This window comes from Betta splendens, chromosome 10 (genome assembly GCF_900634795.4).
Source record: "Betta splendens chromosome 10, fBetSpl5.4, whole genome shotgun sequence".
NCBI classification, from domain to species: Eukaryota; Metazoa; Chordata; class Actinopteri; order Anabantiformes; family Osphronemidae; genus Betta; species Betta splendens.
This window is the reverse complement of record NC_040890.2, coordinates 8,430,227-8,446,645: the sequence shown is the minus strand read 5'-3', so window position 1 is coordinate 8,446,645 and position 16,419 is coordinate 8,430,227. Positions and strand designations below refer to the sequence as shown.

The 16,419-nt window shown below is 45.3% G+C and overlaps 1 long non-coding RNA gene across 1 annotated transcript in view; it reads left to right on the top strand.

Moving 5' to 3' along the window:
• The first annotated feature begins 4,897 nt into the window (after positions 1 to 4,897).
• Positions 4,898 to 16,419, top strand: part of LOC114864777 (uncharacterized) — a 42,161-nt gene continuing 30,639 nt past the window's right edge. The window contains exon 1 of the long non-coding RNA XR_003787397.3: positions 4,898 to 5,442. This is a non-coding gene — a long non-coding RNA (uncharacterized LOC114864777). The remainder of the gene's footprint in view (positions 5,443 to 16,419) is intronic.

Below are 16,419 nucleotides of genomic sequence, written 5' to 3'. Positions count from 1 at the left end.
TCTTTTCTCCTGGCGATCTGCAGTGACAGACGTTGCAACTTTAATTTTTTTATTCTTTCATAATTAATAACACACTATATAATCGACTCTGCTCTGAATAATATTTTTATTAAACTTATGCTGACCCAATAACCACATCTTGCAGAAATACACTATAATATACTGTATGACATTAAATTTTAATACCGAGCTACGGGATGTTTTCATTAACTTAGTTTGCACTTTCACTGTGGTTTGGTAAAAATGACAAGAAATGAAATGTGATTGTGATCACCGCTGTATTTCTACCAGGCAGCATAAGCGATCCTTGTTTAACGTACGGTTTTAAGTCAGCTTGTTCTTTAAACATCCATGTAGTGATCAGACCTTCTCCTCCTCGTTTCCATTTATAAAGAACAATTACCAAAATCGACTTCAAAGTTCAACCTCCCCCGCCAGGAAAGTTTATTTACAGCGCTTTTTGTGTTTCCCCATATAGTTTTGTTTTCTTTAACCACAGTGACCTAATTTCCAAGAGAACAACAAAGCCCAAAACTAATGTAAGCAGAAGCAGAGAGCAGAGTATTTACTAGCCTGCAACCACGCAGGGGGATGTTTGAGGCCGGTTGTAAGGGGTCATGCTAAAATGTGACTTGTACTTATACTTCAGACCTGAACTGAATATAAAATCACTCGTGTGCCAGGTCTTTTTTTTAAGTGCCTGGGTAAATGCGAGGCTACCACAGGGCCCGAGGCGCTGCGTGTGCAGCTGAACCAGTGTAATATTTTGGCCTTACTTTTGAGTGAACTAGCTTTGCACACATGCACGGAGACAGAGAACCTTTGTGTGTGTGTGTGTGTGCATGTGCGTGTGTGTGTCTGTGCACGTGTGTGTGCGTATGTGTGTATGCACGTGTGTGTGTGTGTGTGTGTGTGTGTGTGTGTGTGTGTGTGTGTGTGTGTGTGTGTGTGTGTGTGTGTGTGTGCGTGTTAACCACACTCCTCCGTGGCTGTGAATAAAGTGCCGACCCTGTACTCTGGTGTTGCTACTCTGCAGCTGTAACGTAACGGTTACAGCCGCTTCAGTGAAAGCTCAGGTTAGCCACTTATGAAAATTGACTCTCGGTTGTGATAATAATGCAGCAATTTGCAGGAAAAAAGAGGTTAAGGAATGAAAATGTCAGTACTTGTATTTATATTTGTTGTGTTTTAACCTTGAATGTTCAGGAAGGAGAAAAGAACAGAAGCATTTACACTCTAGGTGTTTTATCGCTACCCGTGCGCTTCCCCAATCATGGAAATGCATTTTATGTGTTAGGACGGAGAAGGATGAAAACGATGCTGCAGACCGTTAAGGGGGCATCGCTGCAGGCTTTGTTTTCTCACAGTCCGATTGTTGCCAAGTTACCGACGAGCATCTGCAGTTTTAGAGTTTGTGTAGAGATGAACTGTGCTGCGCGGCTCTCTGTTGTGTCTCAGACCCGCGCTGGAACACTCGACGCATCCAGACATGATCCAGAGGTCGTGTGTGTGAGTCTGTGGGAGTCGGTCCAGACGTCAAAGCGAATGCAGCACTTAATTGTCTGAGGGATTATCAGTGAGTGAGTGAGTGGGTGTGTTGAGAATGTTGCCGTCGCGAACATCCGTTTGTGTAGGGAGGCGACGCCATCGCTCACCAGAACCACGTGCGACTCAACCCAGTCTCCATCGAACCATGTTTCTATACAGTGCAAACACCTGGGGGTGAACAGGAACCATGGGAAGTCTTAATAACAATAAATGAATCACTTCAAACACAATGTTTGTTTTCATGTTCAACAGAAAGCGCTGTGCTTTTCTTCTGCACTTGCCTCCAAGCCCCACCAGCTCCTTTCACCTTACACCGTTAACAATGCAATAATTATTGGCTCACATTTGCTAAACATAATCAAACTGTAATTTTCAGGTTTCTGGGCCTGATTTTCCAGGTCCACAGTGCAGAGGGACCGTCTGACATTCAAACTGCTTCATGCATTCATGATGTTTCAGCAGCCGTCCAGCCTCTGGAGAATCCAGAGCTCAAATATGAAGCTACTTTATTTATAAACGCTACAATGTATCATCAAACACAGTACAAGCTGTTGTATGAGATATTGTGTTTTTCTAGTAGTAAAGTATTAGAGACAAAGCTGAAACTGACTGCAGCAGCTTCATAAAGTCCAATTCCTACAAGAACTGGGATGAAATTTGTTACACCACAGATGTACAAATAAAGAATATGCTGTGTAATTAATAGAGCACTTAACTTGAGAAAACAACTCATTACAGTAGCTCATTCAAGCTGTTCATTATGACATTCTGTGCCATGGCTCCCAGGAATACTGACATCAGGCAGCTGCCTGGGTCTCGGAGCACAAACCGGCTCCGCGTTGTGGAGATACCTTCCAGACGCGCCACCATAGGTGCAATGCAGCGCGTGGAAAGCTGCTCTACAGGATTGACTCAGCCGCCTTTAGCCACGCGGGGGGAGGAGGAAGCGGCTCTTTGAAAAAGGGGCTAAGCAAAAAAAAAAAAAAAAAGAACCTGAAATTGATACAGGATAAATAAAGGCAAATCAGCCTTCAAAGAGCAGAACCGTGGACAGAACAGATGCAGCCGCAGACACGACCTGCTTTAGCGACTGATGCAGAAGTGTTGACTTACTGTTGGTCCAGTAGTTGCACCCCCCCCCCCCCTCCAAAAAAAAATAAAAACAGGCGGATTTTTTTAGGGGCTGTGTATTGATTTCATTTGTAATATCACACCTGCATGTTTGTTAAATTACCAAAGTCCTTGGGAAGTTGTTGCCTGGCGAAGGGGACGGCCGTCCCCTGAAGGGCGTCCAAGACTAAGTGCCAGCGCTCCATTATACGCACGCCACAATACACACAGTTCATAAAAGCTTGCGCGTTGGCCTTTGTTAACACCTGAGCAGGGATCTGAAGCTCTTCCCTAATGGAAGCCGCATTAGCCAGTTGTTTTGGATCAATCTCAGCAGCGTCGCACACCAACGCGTCGCCTCAGAACTTTGTGTCTGCGAGTGGAACAACACGATTTGAAAGCGCTTTCTGTTTCTTTTTCTAATTCTTTTCATCATTTGTCAGACAGTTGTTCTATGGGAAATAATTAAGAAACGCAACACGACGTCATTACAAAGCAACGGCACCTGGCGGGAATGAGCGCGACGTGAATAATCCAAAGCGAGGAGCTGTACGACAGCGTTGAAGCAGGAGCTCATTTACCTGCAGCTCCTGCTGTGGCCCTCAATAATAAAAGCATGAAAACACATCATTCTGCTGCTGGTGTCACCTCAACTCTTCCTTTGCCTTCTCCCTAAGTTAGATAATGGCTGTACTGTACCAATGTCATTTATATATTTTGACCAACTGGACATTGAAGCCAATTGGGCTTCAGAAGTTTGTGATGTGAAGCTCAGGAACAGTGAAGAAGTTCTTTGTGCTGCTGTCATGGCTCCTGCGCTTAGAAATACAAGACTGTTCCAAAGCATTTTCTGCTAATTCAAAACAAAACATCTCACACTTTAGAGTCTGCTTAATGCAGATTGGCCAATTACCACATGTAAATGCTCGTATAAAGCCATCACATGTCTGATTTATTTTGATCTAGTGAATACTGACCTCTGAATTATAGTGCATTAATTTTAAAGCTCCTCAACGCCCATCATTTGGCAGCAAGCAAATCATTATGCCTTTTTACTATAAAACAGCTGAAAGCACGTGCCGTACGTCTTCTGGCCAGTTCTGGATCTCGGCGCCGAGAACATGTTTAAAGAGGCTACCTTTCATTTCTCCAGACAGGTGCACATTATTATACAATTGGTCTTTAATGAGCATGCCGTGTTTGTGGAGATCTGTCTGAGCTGGAGGCTCGTCTTCATTCATTTTAGATGAAGTGCCTGGAGAGATGGTACATCAATATTCATGCACTGGTGATTACAAGAAGCAGGCAGAGATATTACTGCACTATTATGTGCAAAGAAATGTCAAATGTAAACATGTGCAATGTGATTAATGACATTTAAATGACATGCAATTAGATTAATGACTTGAGCCAATGTTTCTGACCTCCAACAAAGGCACTTTTAATAATCACCCTGCAAGACGCTGGGCAGTGCCTTTTCATAATGAAGCTAGGGCTGATTTAAATACTTCATATTGGATTTGGTGTTTCCATTAGAGACTTTCATTTATTTGTTATGTTAAGGGAGGCGTGAACAAATAACAACACTAATAAACCGCTTTCACCGCGGCGAGGGCGAGTTACCTTCTCACCATTTCCTCAGTAGATTTGAGGAGCTGCGAAATCCTGGCACTACACCTGGAAATGCTAATGCAAGCAAAGATTTCCACCCAGGATTTTTTTCTTGCTTTGTGCTTCTCGAGCATCACTTCTTAGTTGATGTGTTTGGATGTCTGATTCCCAAAGTAGCTGAGGTAGCTATTGATTTGCTGAGGATAAGAAGGATAAGAGTATATCTAAGTGGGACCGTGGGGAGGGAGCGAATACTCCTAGAGAGGCTGGAGAGAATGTTAACACAACTCAACAAGCTCCGGTTTTGCCATGAGGAAAAATTGCAGTTTATATTTAAAGACTTTTCATCTCTGCATTTAAGAGGAAAACAAAGAAGTTTCTCATGGCGCTGGGGAAGACGCCATCCCTCCACACGCCTGTACAGTAGAGAGAAATATTTACAGCCTCAGCAGCATCTAAGAGTTTTTTGGTTTGCATGAAACCACGCGTTCGACGGACTCGATCGCCCGCGTGTCTCGTCGCCGCGTACAATATGATGACATCAGGTTAATGAGGGACCCGCCGACGTGTCCCGCCTGACGGGAGAGAAATCAGATCTGGTATTGTTTGGGCCTGATTCCCACCTGGGTGCTAGACAATCTGATGGAAGCAGAGCGGAGCTGATGAATAGCTTTTGTTTGTCGAATTAATAGAATAACGCGACGTTGGCAGCGTGGCGGCGGTAAGACGAGGGGTGAGCGTGTTTGTTATTTATCAGTGGCCTTGACCGGAATAAATGAAGTGGAAAAAGATCCAAAACTTAGACCTTGACATTATTTACGTCTATTCGCATTAACTACAACATATTCATTTCCCCTTCCTCTACACTGCTCACCGGTTCTTTCTAATCATCATTTACTATTAGTGTAGGACACAGTTAATCAGTGGTGGCCAAACCTGAGCACTCACCATAAATCAGGACCTGTTTTTTTTTTTCTTTCTTCTCATATGGCGCCAAAGATTTGACTTTATTCTGACAAATTGCTTTTTAATTCCATTTTTTTTTGCTGCAGTTAACCAGACGTATACCTTTTCCCTTCTCTTATGATTGCTGCAGCCATCTGCTCCATCGGAAGGAATGGGCGCGGTAGAAAACGCGAGCCCGACTCCAAAGTGCACGTCAACTTTAACAGCGTGAGTAATGAGGAACACTCTTTGCTCTGATATTTATAGTCCTGTGTGTTATCCCTCTTCTAAATAGCTGTTGTTCTTGGAGGGAAAAGCTAATTGGGTTTTGGTAATTAGATGGAGAAAACCATATGATTACCTGCGGTGGAGCTGCAGGTGACAGGATTTCTGAATTTATTACAACCACTGGAAGCTGTTAGCCTGCTGTTACTTACAGTTACTCACAAAGTCTGACCGCTGTTTGCATGGATCCAATAAGGGGAGGACAGTAAAGCATTCAGCCTTTTAACCATTGCTCCTGCAGTTCAGTCGTGCGCCCCCTACAGGACTGCCAGAGTAGCGCTAGTGCATTCGTCCAGGTTGCTTTTGTGAGCCCGGTCTGTGCTGAACAACTACAGTATCCTTTAATATGCAAAATAGAAATAAAAATAAAAACACTGATAATTGATGCTGAAGTGACAGTCGCCGTCCGGATGAAAAGCCACTCAGTAGATATTGAAAAGCTAAAAGCTTTCTTCTACAGTAGCTACTGTAATTGAATCAGTAGAACCCACTTTTGCGTGGATCTGTTTTGCATCTGGCGCGTGGCATCAGCTTGTGAGGCCCGGGCTGACGTCTGGGAGCCTCGCAGACTGAGACGGGGCTGCGTCCCAGCGCGTTAACCAGCCTGCTCTTAATTACAACCATGTTGTGCCTGCTGCTTTTAACTCGCATGTGTGCGTTCGGCTCAATTAGCGTCTTATGTTCTCAATAAAAATCACCTCGACTAAAGACCACCGCATCGTTAATGGTGAGGAAAATCATAAGGTGAAGGATTCGTTCACATAAATAGGGAGACTGAAAGCAGTTCTGGGCTCCAGGTCCACTCTGACTGGGTCTATTTTAGGTCCACTTGTCTACATGTGCAGCTGTAAATTGCTGCTCCTTGTACTTTTCCTGCTGATAGACAGAACAACTTGGACTGGAACTTATCCAGAGCTGCATGTCTGAAGCTTCCGGCACTTTTAAATTTTATTTTATTTTTTTTTTATAATATATGACTGCTGAGTGGATAATAAAGAGCACTAACACGCTGCATTTGCGATGAAGGGAGCATTCGCGTTTCTCACGTCACATTTCTGCCACACGTGCACGACAGTGAGTGTAACATTGGGTTTAGCTCCTGACAGAAGTGTGCTCCGAGCTGCTCCGCGTGCACACATCTGACACTTGTTGTGCTGTGGTGCATTAGTGTGCAGCAGCGTCCACTCGTTCTATCTGTGATGAGTTTTCCTGTCTTTCTCACCGATAATGGCCGTGTTTTATTATTTCTTGCTCTGTAATGTGAGCGCCTAATAATTTCCCCTTGAATCCACTTTTTGGCAGATGCATCACGCGCACATAGCTCAGACTACCCCCCCCCCATCTCACACAGGAAGACGCTATAGACTATTAAACAGCTCTCTCTCAGCATCGTTACCTCTCTAACCTTGGCCACAAAATAGTGAATCAGGTGGATAAAGATTGCAGCCTCCGTGATGTTGTTTATTTCTCCCAGAGTGCTGTGCACACGCAGCATTTCTAAACTGGCAAGAGCAAACGTTGGGACCTGGGTGATTTGTGCCGGCCTGGCAGAAACATCCTCCGTGGCCAAAAAGGTCAAAGACGAGGGATTTTTCTCTGGGTCTGAGCGGCTGTGCGATGACTAATTGGTGGATATTTTCTGACGGCGCCCGTTGGCACCCGCTCTGCTTAGCAGCACGAGTGAAGCCGTGCGGATGCGCCGGGCGATTTGAGGCTCCCCGCTTTCAAAGATGCGGGCGGGGAGATATCGGCGTTTGGCTTCAGGAGCCTCCTTTTAGCACGAGTCCGGCGTTTCACTGAGAGCGACCCCTGACATGGAGTGCAACAATCAGCCAAACACAGGCATTAACCCGGCTCTTCTCCCCGTGTAGCTATAAAGAGTAACAGTTGTCCTTAAAAGAAAAGGGCTTCAGAGGACTGGAGCTCGGCCCGGCTGGCGCGCGCTCGACCACGGGCGCGAGTGGAGGTCTGAAGGTTAATTGCTACCAGATGTTCATTCTCACTAGTTTGTTAATCAAGTTAAATGATCAGTCTCCTGTAGTGAATGGCCCACGCTGCAGCAGGCGCGTGCTGTATTTACAGAGCAGCTACAGTACAGGGTCACCTGCGCTCAGAGCTTGTTCCGGGCTAATTGACTCTGATTTAAGGCTTCGGTGACAGGCGCTAAGTGTGTGGTGCGAAGGGCCGCGGCTGTTCTTCAAAACCATCACTGCAACCAAACCAGGTGGTTGCGAAGGCGGGGCACAAAGGGCCCACGTGAGGCTGGAGATAGGAGCTCGCGGGCCCGAACCCGAGCCTGGGCACCCAGAGAGAGCGGCGGCAGGCGGCGTCCGGCACCGGGAGCGCGCGCCCTCGCGGCGACACTGATTGATGACGCTGTAACTTGGGTCTAATTTTGCGTTCCAGAAATAGCATGAGCTGCGTGGTTCTGCTGTTAAACTGTGGGAAGTGGTCGCATGCGAAGAGGCCGCGTGATGTGTGAAGCAGCAGCCGAGCATCAACCAAGGGGCCGTTTGTTGGGCACCGGTGTGATGTGACTGCTTGTTCAGGCTTCTCTGACCTTGACACATGCTTTACAGTGTTTTTTCTGTCCTACATAAACACGTGAATATTCATATGCTACTATGTTTTAACCATTTCAGCCACAGCCTGCTTGCTTTTAGTTTATTAACTTTCAAACTTACAGTAGGAGTCCTTTTAAAATTCAGTGACCTTGGCTACAGTTGTTGTTTGGTCCATGTCTTCCAGTGCTTTTCCTGCATCCAGCATCCTCACTGAATATGCAGTGGTTTCATTTGCACTTCGTCAGAGCTTTGAGGTAAAATTATTATAATCACGGAGCTTATCTGTATCTGAGCTTGTTATTTCGAATTCATCATTCTGCATTTCCTGCCGCTCTTCGTCATCTTCAGAAAAGTGCACGAGCGTGTTTGTGTTATCTTTGTCCTCCTTCTGGTGCCTGACAGGACAACTCTTAGCTGAGCGAAACCGGCGGCTTCCCTCAAATAGATAAACGTCGGTTAGCGCTATTAAAGTAGGAGCAGGGGTTCACCGTTCTGTTGGCAGGAGCGTCCCGTCCTTGGATGCAGCATAAACACAGACCCAAAGCTTACGTTGCTGTTGTTGTGTGTGACGGCGAAGGCGTTGCATCATCGCCCCAAAAACAGAGAAGGATGTTGTATTTGCAGGATTAATTAATTGATCTCCTCTGTAGCTCAGCTTCGTGGGAGGAAATCTAAAGGTTTGCACAACTTTATTATATAGAAGCCGTTTGCACGTATAGTATCATAGCACTAAAGCCCATAGAGCTGAACAGACTGGAGCACATGGCGCTTTAACCTTGGTGACTTCACCTGCCAAAAAACAGACAACGATGGCACTTCATCAAGTGAGCTGCAGAAATGGCTGCGTGCTATAAACAGGGATTTGGGGATTAACTCTTTATGTGGGAAGATAAAAGACCGGCTGGATTAGAAGAGAAATGATTAATGTCGAGTTGTGCATGGACAAAGACCAATAAATATTCAATTATAATCCTCCAGTCTATAATCTAGATCACAAACACACAAACAGGTAGAAGAGGAGGGGAGGCTGCTGGGGTGAATGTGAACAACACTTTATATTGTTTAATCATAAGCTTCATTGCGGACTTTTTTTCCAAAAAAAGCTCAGTTTGGCTTTTGGTCCAGAGACTTCTCCCTCTCATGCTTATTTTAGTTTCTAGACAGTGACTTAAATGTTCAATAATTGACATTTCCTCTGTGAAAACCAGTTATCTAAAGTTTAATTCCATGAAGGTGTCTTTCATGACGCTCCGCCTGCTATAAAAAGGACTTCATGTGATTCAGGAGTCCAGCCCTGTGTTTGAAGATAATACTGGATGATGATGGTCTGTTGTATATAAGAGAGGGCGGGTATCTTTCATTTTAAAAAGGAAAAGTACCAGATTGCTATATATAATATATATAGTGTCCTCGGTAAGTAATTATTTCATTTCAAACCATTGCTTTAAAAATGTGAACACAAGATTGCAGGTTTTAGTGGTTTTGATTACTCAGCTCAGTGCTACAGTATGTGCCAGAGGCAAAGAACACATAAAAGCACGAGTGCATAGTGTTAGAGCATGAAAGACAGTCAGTCAGCTGGGATGGCGAGTCCCGCGTCCTTGTTGTAATGTAAATAAACATAAAGGTGGCGAGAGATAACAGAGCGGTGACAAATGAAGCACAGGCAGCGATTTTAAACGCACTCGTGAAGCGCAGTTATCGCGAGGTGAGTCATACGTTCACATGTAATCTGGCTAATGAGCGAGCGAGTGCAGAGGAATAATCCGCCACGCGGCCAAGCTGAGCTGGCGTGTTGGTAAATTGGAATGTAAACTCTTCCAGTGTGGTCATTAGGCGAGCGTGAGTGACGTTTAACTGGCAGCAAACAGGCTTCAGCGGGTAAATGCACCCGGTCAGTGTATAAATGATGACTCGGTCCATTCAAAGCAGATCAGGTTATTAAATAAAAAGCGGTGGGACAAAAGCAGGATATTATCTCATCTCATCATATTGCCCTACACTTTCCAGGGGTGAAGTACTGTACTCCTATCGTGAAAGTGTGGCATTGATGAAGAGATATTTTGTTCTTATCGTCCAAGATTTATCCTGAGCTATTTGGCCAAGACAAAGTAAGCCAAGCTCGTCCTCTGAATACCAAAGAGGAGGGTAAAGTGGGGATAGATCAGACCACACAGACCAATTAGTGAGATGGAGAAAGAGAGGGAGTGAAAGTCTCCAAAGACTCTTTAGAGGGGCGTCCATGGCTCCTCCTGGTTCCAAATTGGAAGTAACGTGTAGGAGATGGTCCAAGACATGTTCATAGATGTTAAGGCTACGGACCCCTGCTGCTACAGAACAATCCCTCGCTGAGGTAGATTAGATTTCATTGGAGAATTAAATATCAGACTTGCTTTGTGTTTGCTTTTGTGTTTATCTCCCCGCCTCGCTGCTTCTTATTGTGATTCAAGACTTGACCCCAATGACATAATAACAGAAGGAAAATAAAGCTTTGGCTGTCCCGAGGTTGGGAGCGCGTCCACAAAACAAAGCCGCAGTCTGAGTCGTTCTAATGAGGTCGAATCACGCTGCAAACATTCCTTCGTCTGTTTCCGCGCAATTAAAAGAATCTCCAGGAAAACTGCGTGTGTGTGTGTGTGTGTGTGTGTGTGTGTGTGTGTGTGTGTGTGTGTGTGTGTGTGTGTGTGAGTGTGTGTGTGTGTGTGTGTGTGTGTGTGTGTGTGTGTGTGTGTGTGTGTGTGTGTGTGTGTGAGTGTGTGTGTGTGTGTGTGCCAGCTTGCGTTGGCTTGCACGTGTGCGCTGTGAAATGAACCGCTGTGGGCTGTGTTCATTCCCAGTCCAAAGAGACAAGAAAGTCAAGCAAAATAAAAAAAAGAGGCTTCAGTGTTGTAACTTTTCCACCTCAAAGCCGCTGACCTCCGGTCCGCGCTCCCAAAGATGGGAACCACATCAGTCGCTTGCAAGTCCTCATTACCCCCGATCCACTTTAAATCCGTCCTCGGATTTAAATGGTGCCACTTCTGGCAGCGCCGCCGATGCCAGATTGCAGTCGGCGCGGGCGATATTCAAATACAGTGTGTAAACTGCTCTTTAGTGACCTTTCGTGTTGTCAGAGCGTGACATTTTGTCGCAATTAGACAGAAGTGGCTGACGAATGGCAGCGCTCGCATGACAAATGCAAATGACAAGTGAAGACAGTGAACGCGCCGTAAGTGACATGTATCGATATGAACTCCGTCCTACGAAAAGGACAGAAATACCCTAAAGGAGCGCGTGGGGAAGGTGGAGGCGGCGGAGAGGACAGAATCGGTGATATCGGTTGCACTGGGCGTGAAAGTGATGGTGTTTAAGAATCGCTCAGGCGTCCGGACGTTCACCTCTAATGTCGGAGGTGATTACGCGCTAATCGGAGCGCTCTGGCGCTGCCGCTAATCGCGGCTAAAGAGCCGGGGCCTGTTATTACCTTGGACGGGAAGTTGAGGGCTTGACGACCCTGGCACCTTTAAATCAGGCCGCGCAAGTGAACATGACACGAGACCACTGGCGCTCAAGGGCGCCTGGCTTTCAGTCACGTTAAGCCTCACACACGGAGCCTCATCGGTTATTCAGCTGACAAACTGCTTAAATAATGTTTAAAAGGTTTACTGGACGCTCTGCGAGTCGTGCGCTGCAGGCAGATATGTGAATAGTGAAATATCACAAACTGGGAACCAGCTGTGGATGCAGGTTTCTGTGATATTTCATCTATAAAGCATCAACAAATGCTAAACTATTCATCATAATGTAGTTTCATCTCTGTGTTTTATCCAACTAACATTTCAAGCTTAGCAGCACGTCTTCACAGCCGAGGAGCTGAATTACCAAAAGTTCCTTTTAAAATAAGACAGCACAAATAAATAAAGACTCAGACTAATGACGGCTTCTCTTATAAATGTATCATCTCTTCTATCAAATCTCACAGAACAGTAGAAATGTTCTCATCAGAATTTTTAAAAGAGACCAAAGCAGCATCTTAAAGTTATTAGATTTCGCCAAACCATCTAAAACCCAGAGATATTCAGTTTTATTCCACACAAGATCACATTAAATCACATCAAATCAAATATGAGTAGCTTAAATGGATAAATATTTGGCGTTCTTGTAAAATAAAATAAAAAACTTTAATAATAACTGGATTTTCTGGAAGCCTTGAGGTTTATTAGTTCTAATATCTGCAGGAGACGATACAATATTTTACCTTGTGAAGGTCGATTGACTTACTTGGACGAGTACTGTACTGCTCAGCCTGCAGAAAGGCTTGTATAACGTGGAGGAGCTGCTTTAGCTGTGAGAAAATTACCATAATGATGTCATCGGGGTTATCTTGCACAGGGCTGGAAGTCGAGCAGAAAGCCTGCATTACAAATTTAGGATGTGGACTTTGTGAGACTTGAAAGACTCTGACAAAAACACTATTGAGTTGGATAATGGGGATCGCAGGAGCCATTGTTTTTCGGAGCTTTGCTTCCCGCAAATTGCCCAAATCTTAATGAAAACTCACTGGTAGATCTCTGGAGTTCCCCTTTTAATTTTCTGTCAATTGAGTTTAATTTCGGGCTGAATGAAGCCGCTGTTCTGACCCTTAAACTGTCTTTAGAATCCCAATAAGCGGTAATCTCAAGTAGCCTGTTGAGGAAATGGCTTGTATTTACCACCAGTTTAGATGAACGTCTTGAGCCAGTTTGTTTTGGATTTGTTTGTTTGTCGACGTGCTGCTGTACATCGTGCACCGACGGTGCCGGTTTATCCTGCACGAAGCCGTTCTCCCTGAAGTAACGTACACATCTGACTGTTTGTTCTCTCCAGCCCCAATAAAGCCTACAGTATATTGTTTCACTTTATTTATTTAATTCCAGGGAGGACAGAAAGGGGAAGAAAAACGAGATCTCAACTTTAATGCACTCCAGCCCTGGCGCTGAAAGTGGGACACTGAGATGTGGAATGAGAAATCCTGTGTCTTTTCTGCTGTGATGAGGTGATGTGAGTGCAGGAAATAGGGGTTGCCGGTCATCCTGACTTCTCCTCCCGCAGTAACCCCAATTCACAATATTATTACTGTTAAGGTCACAATGACCACAAACACGGGATCCGGGGAGGAAAGGGCCAGACGACCAGACAGCGAGCAGCAGCGAGCCAGACGGTGACAGGAATGAAGGGAGACAAAGTGAGAAGGTGCACGAGTGTGAGTGAGTGGGTGAGTGAGTGAGTGAGTGAGTGAGTGAGTGAGTGGGCTTGTGAGTGGGCTTTTCAGCTCGTCTGATAGGATTATGGCCACAAAGACTGAATGAGGAGTGTAATAATGTGCTCTTTTAACTAGTTTTGATGTCATCCTGTGGCTCGGAGAGCTCGCGGCACAATAGGCTGCCTCTCGTCGTCACAGCCAATACGTAGCCCACCGCCTACTTCCAGCCCGCCTGCCACGCTTGTTGCTTCCTGCTCCGTGTCCTCGTGCAGTTTCCAATAGCAACCGGCCGAACTAAGAGAGACTTCGCGGCTGACGGATTTCTTTATGAAACACAACTTTTCTCCCCTTCCGCCGTATCCGCCGCCGCAGATCATCGCGGGAGACGCTGCGCATTTGTACGCCGCGAGTTTCCCGGCGAGGAAGGAGCTCTGGGTGGTGGAGAGCGAGGGGGAGGCGGGTTGGGAGAGATGGGGGGGAGGCAGGCTGTTGCACATGTCTGTTGCCATGGGGATTCTGGTGCAGTGACTATGCAGTAATGCGGCTGTGGGAATGGAGGATTTGTTTTCGCGAGGGAGAGAGAGAGAGAGAGAGAGAGAGAGAGCGTGCGTGAGCTGAAACCTCACCCACCAATTATGTGGAGGGGGCATTTATTTTAAAAAGAGAGTTAGAAAGGCTTTCCCGTAGAGCAAGGTGCTGCCTCAGAGACCTTTGATTCTGATGACTACCTCACTGTCCAGATTAAATTAAGGGCCAGCCACCGCGCGGATGCTTAGGAGAAAAATCCATTTCAATAAGGGGAAGACAATGGAGAGTTAATGGAGGCTTCATAATTGCATGTTCCCAAGATAAACGTGTTAATCAGATACAAAGCCTGCATAGAAAACAGTAATTTACATTTTCAGAACAGGAGACTGCTTGGAATATTGTCGATATAATCACCGGCACAGACAAATTAGCCTTAATTAATAATAAATAAAGTCCGTCCCTCATTTGCATGTTATGACAACATTCAGGCAGCGGCGATATCAGAAAGGGTCTCAACCTTTTTGATGAACGTCACAGAGCAGCGTTCCGATGAAAACCACGAGTCGTAATGGGCGGATTAGGAGTCGCCGGGCTCTTTGCTGCATCATTCTGTCTAGACTAAACTTCCACCGCGGCTCTTGTGTGACGGAGCCACAGCTCCATCATTGTCAAACGCCGCACGGCCCGAGCAGATTTAAGTGCTTTTAATAAAGTTGCTGATTTTCTTTTATTCCGCAAAACTAATTTTGACGTTAGGCACCAAGGACAGAGCGGCTCTTAAATTTAACATACATCTCACAAATTGAAGCATTTTATGGTCCATTTTGTAAATTAAAATTTCATAAACATCCTATTGGGGAATCGGTGGCCACACATACAGTACACTGTGAAATGTTTCTACCTCTCAGTATTTGTTTTGATGAAAGGACATTAGAAAGTGAGCATCAGCACTATTTCCACAAATCCATTAAGATTCCCCTGAGAAGTCGGCCGAGCTTTTGTTGGATGGAGCCAGAACTATCACAACTTTTAATGGCAGACAATATCCAAAGGCTCGAGGGGCAACTTACTGTAAGTAGCAGGATAAGATCTGAGATGTTGAAGAGATACTTGTCAGTCACGTATTGAAAGTCATGTATAATTTATGATATCACAAGACGCTAGATTAGTGAAGGGGAGTAAAACGACCAGCATATAAGATAAAGTCACATTAAATGGAGATTCAAACTCCCAGTATTTAAATACTATGGGTTTAGGTGTGTATTCATTCCTCAGTAAATTAGCACTGCTTCCAGGGAGAAGTTATTTTTGTGCAGCTCACAGAAAACATCCACAGGGACATTAAAATGGACTTTCCTGCTCTGTGTGTGGGAAGCGTGTACATGTGGTTAAGACACAGACCGTGCTGCATCCTAGGTTTTTATTCATGACAGGCGACCTTTGCTGGATGTCGTCTCTCTCCTCTCCTGGCGTGTTTACGCTCGGCTTATGAAGCTCTAAGTCCAACAAATACAGGAAAACGGTTGATGGAAAAGCCGCGGGTTCTCCTTGTCGAACTTTATTTTAAAATCGTTGTCCATTGATTGCTCTCTTTGTAAAATTCTGTCCTGGCCTTTTGACTTTTTCAGCGGAATAGAATTTTCACCTCTGGTGCCAGAATAAGTTGAAAGCCCAGCCTTCACTTGTAGCGTCTTTTGTAGCAGCATTGTGCGCCGGCATAAGGAAAATTAATAACTCGCCTTTGATTTATTTGGCTAAAGTAAAGCATCTCTTCTATCCAGCGATCTCGGGACTCAACTTTCCCCTTTGCTTCCATTAGACGGTGCTTGCGTATGAGCATCCAGCAAAGGTAAAACCGGCCCGACGGGACAGTCCTGAGTTATGTGGCTATAAGAGGTGGCAGTGGTGTTATTAAATTAGTTAGTGATTATGTGTTAGGAATGAAATAATGGGAAAGCGATGGCACCCGCTGCCACGTGGTGATGACTTCTACCCAGTCGTACCACAGTTCCTTCCTCATAATTCATTCGAACACATGAACACATGTAAGCACGATGCATAATACATTGATGTGTCACGCTCGAGGAGAGACAACGCCACAAGACGGGTTTCATAAATCTTAACGTCTCATCTCCTCTTGTTTAGTGTTGTCTGATGTGATGTCAGACACGGCCGTCGCTTCCTATTGTTAGCGCGCTCCGATTAGCATGAATAATCAAAAGGACACCGCTCGGCGCTCGTTGTTGTTTTAAAGCAGATAAGGCGCCGGGCCCGGATTCTGGGCTTCCTGTGCAAAGTTGGAACTGGTGGGATCAATAGGACGCTCACGCAGCCGCCGCAGTCATCGGTCTTTTCTGAACCAATCTTGAATACCTGATTTTAGGAGACTAAATCACTGTGCGCTCACACGTGGCCTGTAAACATGACTGCATTTCATTTAGGCCTCCGCACTATTTCCCTTTTCTTCCTCAGGCACATGTATATTCATTTCACTCGTACATTTCATATTCATACCCGTCCCGTGATCTTCAGCTCCTCTTCAGTTTGCTGCGTGACCAAACTGAAATACAACGTTGGCCGTTTGAATGACACTCTACATTATTGTGA